This window comes from Dendropsophus ebraccatus, chromosome 2, assembly GCF_027789765.1.
Source record: "Dendropsophus ebraccatus isolate aDenEbr1 chromosome 2, aDenEbr1.pat, whole genome shotgun sequence".
Taxonomy (NCBI): Eukaryota; Metazoa; Chordata; class Amphibia; order Anura; family Hylidae; genus Dendropsophus; species Dendropsophus ebraccatus.
Genome location: NC_091455.1, coordinates 216739682 through 216756921, shown reverse-complemented (window position 1 = coordinate 216756921; position 17240 = coordinate 216739682). Strand labels below are relative to the sequence as shown.

Sequence of the window (17240 nt, the reverse complement as noted above, 5' to 3'; positions counted from 1 at the left end):
CATGCTGATTGCTATACTGTACAGTAACCTATATATCACATATCCAGCTGCAGTGTTATCAGGGTTATACAGTTACTATACATTATACACCACATGCTGCTATACTGTACAGTAACTTATATATCACATATCCAGCTGCTGCTGTGTTATCAGGGTTATACAGTTACTATACATTATATACCACATGCTGATTGCTATACTGTACAGTAACTTATATATCACATATCCAGCTACTGCTGTGTTATCAGGGTTATACAGTTACTATACATTATACACCACAAGCTGCTATACTGTACAGTAACTTATATATCACATATCCAGCTGCTGCTGTGTTATCAGGGTTATACAGTTACTATACATTATACATCAGGGTTATACAGTTACTATACATTATACACCACATGCTGCTATACTGTACAGTAACTTATATATCACATATCCAGCTGCTGTGTTATCAGGGTTATACAGTTACTATACATTATATACCACATGCTGCTATACTGTACAGTAATTTATATATCACTATACTGTACAGTAATTTATATATCATATATCCAGCTGTTGTGTTATCAGGGTTATACAGTTACTATACATTATACACCACATGCTGCTATACTGTACAGTAATTTATATATCATATATCCAGCTGTTGTGTTATCAGGGTTATACAGTTACTATCCATTATATACCACATGCTGATATACTGTACAGTAACTTATATATCACATATTCAGCTGCTACTGTGTTATCAAGGTTATACAGTTACTATACATTATATACCACATGCTGATTGCTATACTGTACAGTAACTTATATATCACATATCCAGCTGCTGTGTTATCAGGGTTATACAGTTACTATACATTATATACCACATGATGATTGCTATACTGTACAATAACTTATATATCACATATCCAGCTGCTGTGTTATCAGGGTTATACAGTTACTATACATTATATACCCCATGCTGATTGCTATACTGTACAGTAAATTATATATCACATATCCAGCTGCTGTGTTATCAGGGTTATACAGTTACTATACATTATATACCACATGCTGCTATACTGTACAGTAACTTATATATCACATATCCAGCTGCTGCTGTGTTATCAGGGTTATACAATTACTATACATTATATACCACATGCTGCTATACTGTACAGTAACTTATATATCACAAATCCAGCTGCTGCAGTGTATCAGGGTTATACCGTTACTATACATTATACACCACATGCTGATTGCTATACTGTACAGTAACTTATATATCACATATCCAGCTGCTGTGTTATCAGGGTTATACAGTTACTATACATTATATACCACATGCTGCTATACTGTACAGTAACTTATATATCACATATCCAGCTGCTGTGTTATCAGGGTTATACAGTTACTATACATTATATACCACATGCTGCTATACTGTACAGTAACTTATATATCACATATCCAGCTGCTGTGTTATCAGGGTTATACAGTTACTATACATTATACACCACATGCTGATTGCTATACTGTACAGTAACTTATATATCACAGATCCAGCTGCTTCTCATTGTTTCATCTCTTCTACATGTTATTCAGAATAATAATCAGTATATTTGGGGTGTGGAACCAATTGTCTGCAGACCAGTGATTTCTTATGGGAAAATTCGCTTTGGTGTAAGAGTGATTTGGATTACAAGCGCCGTCCCGGAACGGATTATACTCCTAATCCAAGACACCTCTTTATATATATGTGCGTGTGGTGCCGGACCCTGACAGTCAATGATCACATGACTTCCCTGTCTATATGGCAGGACCCCTGCACTCTCAGCATCCACCATTAAGTGATTGGGGCAGGGGGCAGGACACAAGTACCGGACTCTTCTATAGATCATTAACCCCTTTAATAACAATATTTGTAAATCTTACCATTACAACCCCCCAAATCTGCAGCTAACTCCCAAAGTGCTACCTTTCTGCTGTACTGCACCCCCTATATGTGACCAGGGGTCCGTCCCTTCGCACAGTATACAATGTATGAGCAGATACGCAGCCCATTCTGTGACATATAGGGGATTGTATTCCAGAACACGTGATGGGGCTTTATATAAATCCTATTCACTGGTGGAAAATAAATCTCTGACATGGAAACGTTCCCAACCGGCAATCTGCAACATGAAGAGAGGGACGGCGACTGATCACAGGCCTCATAATGACTATGGGGTATTGCTGTGGGGGTACTCTGCCGGGATAGGTTAGTAGTAGTGTACTCTGCCGGGATAGGTTAGTAGTAGTAGTGTACTCTGCTGGGATAGGTTAGTAGTAGTAGTGTACTCTGCCGGGATAGGTTAGTAATATTAGTAGTGTCCTCTGCCGGGATAGGTTAGTAGTAGTAGTGTCCTCTGCCGGGATAGGTTAGTAGTAGTAGTGTACTCTGCCAGGATAGGTTAGTAGTAGTAGTGTCCTCTGCCGGGATAGGTTAGTAGTAGTAGTGTCCTCTGCCGGGATAGGTTAGTAATAGTAGTAGTGTCCTCTGCCGGGATAGGTTAGTAGTAGTAGTGTCCTCTGCCGGGATAGATTAGTAGTAGTAGTGTCCTCTGCCGGGATAGGTTAGTAGTAGTAGTGTCCTCTGCCGGGATAGGTTAGTAATAGTAGTAGTGTCCTCTGCCGGGATAGGTTAGTAGTAGTAGTGTCCTCTGCCGGGATAGGTTAGTAGTAGTAGTGTACTCTGCCGGGATAGGTTAGTACTAGTAGTGTACTCTGCCGGGATAGGTTAGTAGTAGTAGTGTACTCTACCGGGATAGGTTAGTAGTAGTAGTGTACTCTGCCGGGATAGGTTAGTAGTAGTAGTGTACTCTGCCGGGATAGGTTAGTAGTAGTAGTGTACTCTACCGGGATAGGTTAGTAGTAGTAGTGTACTCTGCTGGGATAGGTTAGTAGTAGTAGTGTACTCTGCCGGGATAGGTTAGTAGTAGTAGTGTACTCTGCCGGGATAGGTTAGTAGTAGTAGTAGTGTACTCTGCCGGGATAGGTTAGTAGTAGTAGTGTACTCTGCCGGGATAGGTTAGTAGTAGTAGTGTACTCTGCCGGGATAGGTTAGTAGTAGTAGTAGTGTACTCTGCCGGGATAGGTTAGTAGTAGTAGTGTACTCTGCCGGGATAGGTTAGTAGTAGTAGTGTACTCTACCAGGATAGGTTAGTAGTAGTAGTGTCCTCTGCCGGGATAGGTTAGTAGTAGTAGTGTACTCTGCCGGGATAGGTTAGTAGTAGTAGTAGTGTACTCTGCCGGGATAGGTTAGTAGTAGTAGTGTACTCTGCCGGGATAGGTTAGTAGTAGTAGTAGTGTACTCTGCCGGGTTAGGTTAGTAGTAGTAGTGTACTCTGCCAGGATAGGTTAGTAGTAGTAGTGTACTCTGCAGGGATAGGTTAGTAGTAGTAGTGTACTCTGCCGGGATAGGTTAGTAGTAGTAGTGTACTCTGCCAGGATAGATTAGTAGTAGTAGTGTACTCTGCCGGGATAGGTTAGTAGTAGTAGTGTACTCTGCCGGGATAGGTTAGTAGTAGTAGTAGTGTACTCTGCCGGGATAGGTTAGTAGTAGTAGTGTCCTCTGCCGGGATAGGTTATTAGTAGTAGTGTACTCTGCCGGGATAGGTTAGTAGTAGTAGTGTCCTCTGCCGGGATAGGTTAGTAGTAGTAGTGTACTCTGCCGGGATAGGTTAGTAGTAGTAGTGTACTCTGCCAGGATAGGTTAGTACTAAAGGGTACCAAAAGGGTACCAAAGGGACCCCCTCACAGCCAGGAGGGTCACCGACCATTGGTGAAGGGGTATAGCCTGCCAGTGGCGTAGCTACAGGGAAAGCAGGGAAGGCGACTGCTATGGGGCCCCTGCAGGAAGGGGGCCCGAGGAAGCCTGCCCTGCCTTCATGGTAGGTACCCCGCTCCCCCAGGGGTCCAGAGAGGAAGAGGGACCCCGACTGCACTGTTCAGCCCCCTCACTGTAGTGCCGGGTGAGCGGGCTGAACAGAGGAGCAGGACCTGCCAGACGGCACAGGAGAGGGATCAGCCCGGACTACAGGAGGAGGAGGGGGAAGCCTGGGAGCTGTAAGTGCGGTGTATGTGTGTCAGTGAGTGTATATATATGTATCTGTGGGTATATGTATATGTCAGTGTGTGTATATATGTATCTGTGGGTATATATGTATATGTCAGTGTGTGTATATATGTATCTGTGGGTATATATGTATATGTCAGTGTGTGTATATATGTATCTGTGGGTATATGTATATGTCAGTGTGTGTATATATGTATCTGTGGGTATATGTATATGTCAGTGTGTGTATATATGTATCTGTGTATATATTTATATGTCAGTATGTGTATGTATCTGTGGCTATATATATGTGTGTGTGTATGTCAGCAATGTCTGTAGCACTGGTGTATATGTGTGTTTGCTCCCAACGATGTTCTGCAGCAGCTTCTATTAATGTTGGGCTCTAATAAAAGAACCCACCACTAATATCTGCTGCATCTTCTTTTATTTCCGGTTGAGTATTTCTTATTACACTGAGATGATTTCCCTGTGTACAGTCTACTCATGGTGTATACATCAGCACTAGTGTAATCACATTACAGCGTATATATGTGTGTATGTCAGTGGCATATCTGTATATATGTTAATGGTGCCTCTGTGTGTGTATATGTGCGTCAATGTCTGTGTTTGGCGGGGGGGGGGGGGGGGGGGCATGCAGGATTCATGGGGCCCCATACAGTTTTTTGCTATGGGGCCCCATGAATCCTAGCTACGCCCCTGTACATAGTATATACTGTATAATAACCCTCTGCAGTGCTGTATACATCTAGTATATACTGTATAATAACCCACTGCAGTGCTGTATACATAGTATATACTGTATAATAACCCTCTGCAGTGCTGTATACATCTAGTATATACTGTATAATAACCCTCTGCAGTGCTGTATACATAGTATATACTGTATAATAACCCTCTGCAGTGCTGTATACATAGTATATTCTGTATAATAACCATCTGCAGTGCTGTATACATCTAGTATATACTGTATAATAACCCTCTGCAGTGCTGTATACATCTAGTATATACTGTTTAATAACCCTCTGCAGTGCTGTATACATAGTATATACTGTATAATAACCCTCTGCAGTGCTGTATACATAGTATATACTGTATAATAACCCTCTGCAGTGCTGTATACATAGTATATACTGTATAATAGCCCTCTGCAGTGCTGTATACATAGTATATATTGTATAACCCTCTGCAGTGCTGTGTACATAGTATATACTGTATAATAACCCTCTGCAGTGCTGTATACATAGTATATACTGTATAATAACCCTCTGCAGTGCTGTATACATCTAGTATATATTGTATAACCCTCTGCAGTGCTGTATACATAGTATATTCTGTATAATAACCCTCTGCAGTGCTGTATACATAGTATATTCTGTATAATAACCCTCTGCAGTGCTGTATACATAGTATATACTGTATAATAACCCTCTGCAGTGCTGTATACATAGTATATACTGTATAATAACCCTCTGCCGTGCTGTATACATAGTATATACAGTATAATAACCCTCTGCAGTGCTGTATACATAGTATATACAGTATAATAACCCTCTGCAGTGCTGTATACATAGTATATACAGTATAATAACCCTCTGCAGTGCTGTATACATCTAGTATATATTGTATAACCCTCTGCAGTGCTGTGTACATAGTATATACAGTATAATAACCCTCTTCCGTGCTGTATACATAGTATATACAGTATAATAACCCTCTGCAGTGCTGTATACATCTAGTATATATTGTATAACCCTCTGCAGTGCTGTGTACATAGTATATACAGTATAATAACCCTCTTCCGTGCTGTATACATAGTATATACAGTATAATAACCCTCTGCAGTGCTGTATACATCTAGTATATATTGTATAACCCTCTGCAGTGCTGTGTACATAGTATATACTGTATAATAACCCTCTGCCGTGCTGTATACATAGTATATACTGTATAATAACCCTCTGCAGTGCTGTATACATAGTATATACAGTATAATAACCCTCTGCAGTGCTGTATACATAGTATATACTGTATAATAACCCTCTGCAGTGCTGTATACATCTAGTATATATTGTATAACCCTCTGCAGTGCTGTGTACATAGTATATACTGTATAATAACCCTCTGCCATGCTGTATACATAGTATATACAGTATAATAACCCTCTGCCGTGCTGTATACATAGTATATACAGTATAATAACCCTCTGCCGTGCTGTATACATAGTATATACAGTATAATAACCCTCTGCAGTGCTGTATACATAGTATATACAGTATAATAACCCTCTGCAGTGCTGTATACATAGTTTATATAGGAACATGTTACCTCATAGAATAGACACCCAATCTGTCACACTGAGCTCCATATATCAGCACTGTCTACCAGGAGATTACTACCCAATCACAGCTCAGCTTTCATTTTACCAGAGCAATTTGAAAACTGAAAGCTGAGCTGTGATTGGTTGCCAATGCAGCTGTGCTTGGTTGCTATGGTTTCCTTGCAGTCAGTGCTGATACATGAGGCCCATCTACCTCTAGGTTCTCCCTGATACCTTTGACTATTTCAGCTTTATACATTTATTCCTTTGTGTGTGATGGGAGAGAAGAGCCTACAATGCTGCTTCTTTACAGGATAAATGTATAGGAACATATAGCAATGTATATACATGTATCTATAAAGGTGCATCTATAAGGTGCCGTGTGAGCACTATACATATATATATATTGTATATAGGATGAATGTGCGTTATAAACATATATATAATTACAGCTGTGCGGTGGGCCTATAAGTGCTCCCCCTGCTCCCTATATAAAGGCTCTCGGAGGCTACTTATGGCTAGTGTACATCATGGTTAGAGGTCTCTGGGACGCACTCACTGACATATTGACCACCATTACACTGGGGGAAGCAGGATGAATTGCTGCCATCTTTTCTGTGCGAGTAAACTGACAGGAGATGTTGGGAGTTGTGGTACTATAACCTCTTTGTATTACACAGCTTTCTCCCATCTCCTCATACATGGATATCATCATTACAGTGATTGCTGATCATTATAATGTATGGCTGTATACAGGGGCGTAGCTAACAGCTGGTGGGCCCTGGTGCAAAATTTTAGCTTGCCCCCCAATCCCACCTGATCAGACTCAGTCAGAGGCAAAAGAAATGTTATATCCATTTACTCTAAGGTGGCGCCCATGATGTGCCACCGTGTCCTTTTGAATTGTCACTGCCTCCTCATGTACTGTACCACCGCCTCCCCCTCATGTACTGTACCACCGCCTCCCCCTCATGTACTGTACCACCGCCTCCCCCTCATGTACTGTACCACCGCCTCCCCCTCATGTACTGTACCACCGCCTCCCCCCTCATGTACTGTACCACCGCCTCCCCCTCATGTACTGTACCACCGCCTCCCCCTCATGTACTGTACCACCGCCCCCCCTCATGTACTGTACCACCGCCTCCCCCTCATGTACTGTACCACCGCCCCCCCCTCATGTACTGTACCACCGCCTCCCCCTCATGTACTGTACCACCGCCTCCCCCTCATGTTCTGTACCACCGCCTCCCCCTCATGTTCTGTACCACCGCCTCCCCCTCATGTTCTGTACCACTGCCCCTCCCCCTCATGTACTGTACCACTGCCTCCCCCTCATGTACTGTACCACCGCCTCCCCCTCATGTACTGTACCACCGCCTCCCCCTCATGTTCTGTACCACTGCCTCCCCCTCATGTACTGTACCACTGCCTCCCCCTCATGTACTGTACCACCGCCTCCCCCTCATGTACTGTACCACCGCCTCCCCCTCATGTACTGTACCACTGCCTCCCCCTCATGTACTGTACCACTGCCTCCCCCTCATGTACTGTACCACTGCCCCCCCCTCATGTACTGTACCACCGCCTCCCCCTCATGTACTGTACCACCGCCTCCCCCTCATGTACTGTACCACCGCCTCCCCCTCATGTACTGTACCACCGCCTCCCCCCTCATGTACTGTACCACTGCCTCCCCCTCATGTTCTGTACCACCGCCTCCCCCTCATGTACTGTACCACCGCCTCCCCCTCATGTTCTGTACCACCGCCTCCCCCTCATGTACTGTACCACCGCCTCCCCCTCATGTACTGTACCACCGCCTCCCCCTCATGTACTGTACCACTGCCCCCCCCTCATGTACTGTACCACCGCCCCTCCTCCTCATGTTCTGTACCACCGCCTCCCCCTCATGTACTGTACCACCGCCTCCCCCTCATGTACTGTACCACCGCCTCCCCCTCATGTACTGTACCACTGCCCCTCCTCATGTACTGTACCACTGCCCCTCCCCCTCATGTACTGTACCACCGCCTCCCCCTCATGTACTGTACCACTGCCCCTCCCCCTCATGTACTGTACCACCGCCTCCCCCTCATGTACTGTACCACTGCCCCCCCCCTCATGTACTGTACCACCGCCCCTCCTCCTCATGTACTGTACCACTGCCCCTCCCCCCTCATGTACTGTACCACCGCCCCTCCTTCTCATGTACTGTACCACCGCCTCCCCCTCATGTACTGTACCACTGCCCCCCCCTCATGTACTGTACCACCGCCCCTCCTCCTCATGTACTGTACCACTGCCCCTCCCCCCTCATGTACTGTACCACCGCCTCCCCCTCATGTACTGTACCACTGCCCCCCCCCTCATGTACTGTACCACCGCCCCTCCTCCTCATGTACTGTACCACTGCCCCTCCCCCCTCATGTACTGTACCACTGCCTCCCCTCATGTACTGTACCACCGCCTCCCCCTCATGTACTGTACCACCGCCTCCCCCCTCATGTACTGTACCACCGCCTCCCCCTCATGTACTGTACCACCGCCTCCCCCTCATGTACTGTACCACCGCCTCCTCCTCATGTACTGTACCACTGCCCCCCTCATGTACTGTACCACCGCCTCCCCCTCATGTACTGTACCACTGCCCCTCCCCCTCATGTACTGTACCACTGCCCCCCCCCCTCATGTACTGTACCACCGCCTCCCCCTCATGTACTGTACCACCGCCCCTCCCCCTCATGTACTGTACCACCGCCTCCCCCTCATGTACTGTACCACCGCCTCCCCCTCATGTACTGTACCACCGCCTCCCCCTCATGTACTGTACCACCGCCTCCCCCTCATGTACTGTACCACCGTCCCCTATAATTAATGGACTGTACTGTGTCATTCCCTATCAGGCTGGGTTCACACTGCGTTTTTGCAATCTGTTTTTCTCAGCCGTTTTTTGCAAAAAACGGATGCATTTGTGTGCATCCGTTTTGATCTGTTTTTCCATTGACTTCCATTGTAAAAAAAACAGATCAAAACGGATCCGTTTTTTTTTACGGACACAAAAACGTAGCTGACACTACTTTTGTGTCCGTTAAAAAAAAACGGATAGAAAAAATGGATTGCAAAAATGCAGTGTGAACCCAGCCTTATTGTTTCACAATCTTAGAGTCTCAAGCTAAAAAACTGCAACTTCCATCATTAACTGCCAGCAGGAGATGATGGGAGTTGTAGTTCAGCAACCTGAAGAGACACATGCTGCAAGCGTACAACTCCTATCATGAACTGTTAGGAGGGCATAATGGAGGTTGTAGTTCTAGGTATAATCTCACCTGTCCAGGTTGCTGCTCTTCTCTCGGGCCAGCAGTATATTCAGTAATTAGGGACATTTCTAGTTTATTTTGGCAACAGGGTGATCTATATAATAAAAATTAAAGTCTGTCCGTCTGTCTGTCTGTCCCAAATAGACTTCCAAACACCTGAACCGTTTGACCCCAAATTTGGCCACAGATACATTGGGTGCCCGGGAAGGTTATTGCGGAGGTCCCGTCCCCGCCAGATGTACAGGAGAGGAGGGGGAGGGGGAAGAGCGGCGCCCCATAGAGATGAATGGGAAAATCTCCTCACTGCACACAGGTGATATAATTAGCTGCAGCTGCCCAGCAGTTGGCATTTGGGAGGCTTAGCAACCAATAGGATTACTGCTTTCACAGGGAGCTGGAATGTGAATGGTTGCTAGGGCAGCTGCCTGACAACATCCACAGTAATAACTGGTAGACCCCCTACTCCAACTATACATTACATGTATACAGGACCCCCTACTCCATCTATACAGTACATGTATACTGGGCCCCCTACTCCATCTATATAGTACATGTATACAGGACCCCCTACTCCATCTATACAGTACATGTATACAGGACCCCCTACTCCATCTATACAGTACATGTATACAGGACCCCCTACTCCATCTATACAGTACATGTATACAGGACCCCTTACTCCATCTATACAGTACATGTATACAGGACCCCCTACTCCTTCTGTACAGTACATGTATACAGGACCTCCTACTCCATCTATACAGCACATGTATACAGGGCCCCCTACTCCATCTATACAGTACATGTATACAGGACCCCCTACTCCATCTATACAGTACATGTATACAGGACCCCCTACTCCATCTATACAGTACATGTATACAGGGCCCCCTACTCCATCTATACAGTACATGTATACAGTACCTCCTACTCCATCTATACAGGTATACAGGGCAGTATTACCAGCTCCTGCTGCCCTAAGCACTAAACCTGAAGACGCCCCATCCTCACCCACCAATTAGCCTCAGGATAGGTAGGTAATAGCTCCAGACATCACATTTAACACCGCCACACCAGACCTGACCAATACCGACACACTGTGACTGAATAACACTGCCATACCAGACCTGACCAATACCGCCATACTGTGACTGGATAACACTGCCATACCAGACCTGACAAAAACTGCCATACCCCCCCTCGAAAAGACACCAGATTTTCTGAACGGGAGGGTACTGCCCCTCTGCAAGGTGCTACCCTAGGCACCAGACCATGGGTGCCTAATGGTAAATACGACCCTGCAGGTATACAGGACACTACAGGTATAAAGGACCCCAAAACTATACACTACAGGTGCACGGGACCTCCACCAACTATATACTACAGGTATACAGGACCCCAAACTTTACACTACAGGTATACAGGACCCCAAAACTATACACTACAAGTATACAGGAACTCCACCAACTATATACTACAGGCATATAGGACCCCAAACTATACACTACAGGTATACAGGACCCCAAAACTATACACTACAGGTATACAGGACCTCCACCAACTCTATACTACAGGTATACAGCACCTTCACCAACTCTATACTACAGGTATACAGGACCTCCAAACTTTACACTACAGGTATACCGGACCTCCACCAACTATAAACTACAGGTATACAGGACCCAAAACTATACACTACGGGTTTACAGAAACCCAAAACTATACACTACAGGTATACAGGACCTTCACCAACTGCTGTATACTACAAGTATACAGCACCTTTACCAACTCTATACTACAGGTATACAGGACCCCCCAAACTTTACACTACAGGTATACAGGACTTTCACCAACTACATACTACAGGTATACAGGACCCTCAAACTATACATTACAGGTATACAGGACCCCCGAACTATATACTACAGGTATACAAGACCTCCACCAACTATACATTACAGGTATCCAGGACCCTCATACTATAAACTGCAGGTATACAAAACCTCCACCAACTATACATTACAGGTATTTAGCACCAACTATTTACTACAGGTATACAGGACCCGCAAACTATACAGTACAGGTATACAGGACCTTCACCAACTATACACTGCAGGTATACAGGAACTTCACCAACTATACACTGCAGGTATACAGGACTTCCCAAACTATACAGTACAGGTATACAGGCCCCCCCCAACTATACACTACTGGTATACAGGACCTCCCTCAACTATACACTACAGGTATACAGGACTCCCCCCAACTATACACTATAGGTATACAGTCCCCCCACCCCCCAACTATGCGCTACAGATGTACGGGACCCCTAAAAACTATACACTGTAGGTATACAGAACCCCTCCAACTATGCACTACAGGTATACACTAATTCCAATGATGAAACAATACCTTTAGATTGGCCTCCTGGGCACCTTAGAACAAATCTAATTAACACATTGACACTTTATACCCGGGCAGCGCCGGGTACATTTTCTAGTTCTTGATAAAAGCGAAGCCCCCCACCTTGTGTGTGTGTGGTGCTATCGATCACTGCCATATATAGTACTATATGTACTATTTATGGTATACTGTACTATATGTACTATTTATGGTATACTGTACTATATGTACTATTTATGGCATACTGTACTATATGTACTATATGTACTATTTATGGTATACTGTACTATATGTACTATTTATGGTATACTGTACTATATGTACTATATGTACTATTTATGGCATACTGTACTATATGTACTATTTATGGTATACTGTACTATATGTACTATTTATGGTATACTGTACTATATGTACTATATGTACTATTTATGGAATACTGTACTATATGTACTATTTATGGTATACTGTACTATATGTACTATTTATGGCATACTGTACTATATGTACTATTTATGGTATACTGTACTATATGTACTATATGTACTATTTATGGAATACTGTACTATATGTACTATTTATGGTATACTGTACTATATGTACTATATGTACTATTTATGGTATACTGTACTATATGTACTATTTATGGTATACTGTACTATATGTACTATTTATGGCATACTGTACTATATGTACTATTTATGGAATACTGTACTATATGTACTATTTATGGTATACTGTACTATATGTACTATTTATGGTATACTGTACTATATGTACTATATGTACTATTTATGGCATACTGTACTATATGTACTATTTATGGTATACTGTACTATATGTACTATTTATGGTATACTGTACTATATGTACTATATGTACTATTTATGGAATACTGTACTATATGTACTATTTATGGCATACTGTACTATATGTACTATTTATGGAATACTGTACTATATGTACTATTTATGGCATACTGTACTATATGTACTATAGGTACTATTTATGGTATACTGTACTATACGTACTATTTATGGCATACTGTACTATATGTACTATTTATGGCATACTGTACTATATGTACTATAGGTACTATTTATGGTATACTGTACTATATGTACTATTTATGGTATACTGTACTATACGTACTATTTATGGCATACTGTACTATACGTACTATTTATGGTATACTGTACTATATGTACTATTTATGGCATACTGTACTATATGTACTATATGTACTATTTATGGTATACTGTACTATATGTACTATATGTACTATTTATGGTATACTGTACTATATGTACTATTTATGGTATACTGTACTATATGTACTATATGTACTATTTATGGTATACTGTACTATATGTACTATTTATGGTATACTGTACTATATGTACTATGTGTACTATTTATGGCATACTGTACTATATGTACTATATGTACTATTTATGGTATACTGTACTATATGTACTGTTTATGGCATACTGTACTATATGTACTATATGTACTATTATGGCATACTGTACTATATGTACTATTTATTATGGCATACTGTACTATACGTACTATATGTACTATTATGGTATACTGTACTATATGTACTATTTATGGCATACTGTACTATATGTACTATTTATGGCATACTGTACTATATGTACTATATGTACTATTATGGCATACTGTACTATATGTACTATTTATGGCATACTGTACTATATGTACTATATGTACTATTTATGGTATACTGTACTATATGTACTATTTATGGCATACTGTACTATATGTACTATATGTACTATTTATGGTATACTGTACTATATGTACTATTTATGGCATACTGTACTATATGTACTATTTATGGCATACTGTACTATATGTACTATATGTACTATTTATGGCATACTGTACTATATGTACTATTTATGGTATACTGTACTATATGTACTATATGTACTATTTATGGCATACTGTACTATATGTACTATTTATGGCATACTGTACTATATGTACTATTTATGGTATACTGTACTATATGTACTATATATGGTATACTGTACTATATGTACTATATGTACTATTATGGCATACTGTACTATATGTACTATTTATGGTATACTGTACTATATGTACTATATGTACTATATATGGTATACTGTACTATATGTACTATTTATGGTATACTGTACTATATGTACTATTTATGGTATACTGTACTATATGTACTTTATGTACTATTTATGGCATACTGTACTATATGTACTATTTATGGCATACTGTACTATATGTACTATTTATAGCATACTGTACTATATGTACTATTTATGGTATACTGTACTATATGTACTATTTATGGCATACTGTACTATATGTACTATATGTACTATTTATGGCTACTGTACTATATGTACTATTTATGGCATACTGTACTATATGTACTATTTATGGTATACTCTACTATATGTACTATTTATGGTATACTCTACTATATGTACTATATGTACTATTTATAGCATACTGTACTATATGTACTATTTATGGCATACTGTACTATATGTACTATTTATGGTATACTGTACTATATGTACTATTTATGGCATACTGTACTATATGTACTATATGTACTATTTATGGCATACTGTACTTTATGTACTATATATGGCATACTGTACTATATGTACTATTTATGGCATACTGTACTATATGTACTATTTATGGCATACTGTACTATATGTACTATATGTACTATTTATGGCATACTGTACTATATGTACTATTTATGGTATACTGTACTATATGTACTATTTATGGCATACTGTACTATATGTACTATATGTACTATTTATGGTATACTGTACTATATGTACTATTTATGGCATACTGTACTATATGTACTATATGTACTATTTATGGCATACTGTACTATATGTACTATTTATGGTATACTGTACTATATGTACTATTTATGGCATACTGTACTATATGTACTATATGTACTATTTATGGTATACTGTACTATATGTACTATTTATGGTATACTGTACTATATGTACTATATGTACTATTTATGGCATACTGTACTATATGTACTATATGTACTATTTATGGCATACTGTACTATATGTACTATTTATGGTATACTGTACTATATGTACTATTTATGGCATACTGTACTATATGTACTATATGTACTATTTATGGTATACTGTACTATATGTACTATAGGTACTATTTATGGCATACTGTACTATATGTACTATATGTACTATTTATGGTATACTGTACTATATGTACTATTTATGGTATAGCTGTACTATATGTACTATATGTATATTTATGGGCATACTGTACTATATGTACTAATTTATGCATACTGTACTATATGTACTATTTATGGTATACTGTACTATATGTACTATTTATGGCATACTGTACTATATGTACTATTTATGGTATACTGTACTATAGTACTATTTATGGCATACTGTACTATATGTACTATTTATGGTATACTGGTACTATATGTACTATTTATGGTATACTGTACTATATGTACTATTTATGGTATACTGTACTATATGTACTATATATGGAATACTGTACTATATGTACTATTTATGGTATACTGTACTATATGTACTATTTATGGTATACTGTACTATATGTACTATATATGGAATACTGTACTATATGTACTATTTATGGCATACTGTACTATATGTACTATTTATGGCATACTGTACTATATGTACTATTATGGCATACTGTACTATATGTACTATATGTACTATTTATGGCATACTGTACTATATGTACTATTTATGGCATACTGTACTATATGTACTATATGTACTATTTATGGCATACTGTACTATATGTACTATTTATGGTATACTGTACTATATGTACTATTTATGGTATACTGTACTATATGTACTATATATGGAATACTGTACTATATGTACTATTTATGGCATACTGTACTATATGTACTATTTATGGCATACTGTACTATATGTACTATTATGGCATACTGTACTATATGTACTATATGTACTATTTATGGCATACCGTACTATATGTACTATTTATGGCATACTGTACTATATGTACTATATATGGAATACTGTACTATATGTACTATTTATGGCATACTGTACTATATGTACTATGTGTACTATTTATGGCATACTGTACTATATGTACTATTTATGGCATACTGTACTATATGTACTATATGTACTATTTATGGTATACTGTACTATATGTACTATTTATTGTATACTGTACTATATGTACTATATATGGCATACTGTACTATATGTACTATATGTACTATTTATGGCATACTGTACTATATGTACTATATGTACTATTTATGGTATACTGTACTATATGTACTATTTATGGTATACTGTACTATATGTATTATTTATGGTATACTGTACTATATGTACTATATGTACTATTTATGGTATACTGTACTATATGTACTATTTATGGTATACTGTACTATATGTACTATATGTACTATTTATGGCATACTGTACTATATGTACTATTTATGGTATACTGTACTATATGTACTATTTATGGCATACTGTACTATATGTACTATATGTACTATTTATGGCATACTGTACTATAGGTACTATTTATGGCATACTGTACTATATGTACTATTTATGGTATACTGTACTATATGTACTATATGTACTATTTATGGCATACTGTACTATATGTACTATATGTACTATTTATGGTATACTGTACTATATGTACTATTTATGGCATACTGTACTATATGTACTATATGTACTATTATGGTATACTGTACTATATGTACTATTTATGGCATACTGTACTATATGTACTATATGTACTATTTATGGAATACTGTACTATATGTACTATTTATGGTATACTGTACTATATGTACTATTTATGGCATACTGTACTATATGTACTATTTATGGCATACTGTACTATATGTACTATTTATGGTATACTGTACTATATGTACTATTTATGGCATACTGTACTATATGTACTATTTATGGTATACTGTACTATATGTACTATTTATGGCATA

General features: G+C 39.7%; 1 protein-coding gene and 1 long non-coding RNA gene across 3 annotated transcripts in view; one reads left to right on the top strand and one right to left on the bottom strand.

Annotated features, from left to right (window-relative positions):
* The window catches only part of LOC138784061 (uncharacterized), a 156628-nt gene extending 150159 nt beyond the window's left edge, over nt 1-6469 (bottom strand). For both annotated transcript variants that reach the window (XR_011361787.1, XR_011361788.1), the window contains exon 1: nt 6431-6469. This is a non-coding gene — a long non-coding RNA (uncharacterized lncRNA). The remainder of the gene's footprint in view (nt 1-6430) is intronic.
* C1QL3 (complement C1q like 3) overlaps nt 1-17240 on the top strand; it is a 74164-nt gene that overhangs the window by 38465 nt on the left and 18459 nt on the right. The window lies entirely within an intron of this gene.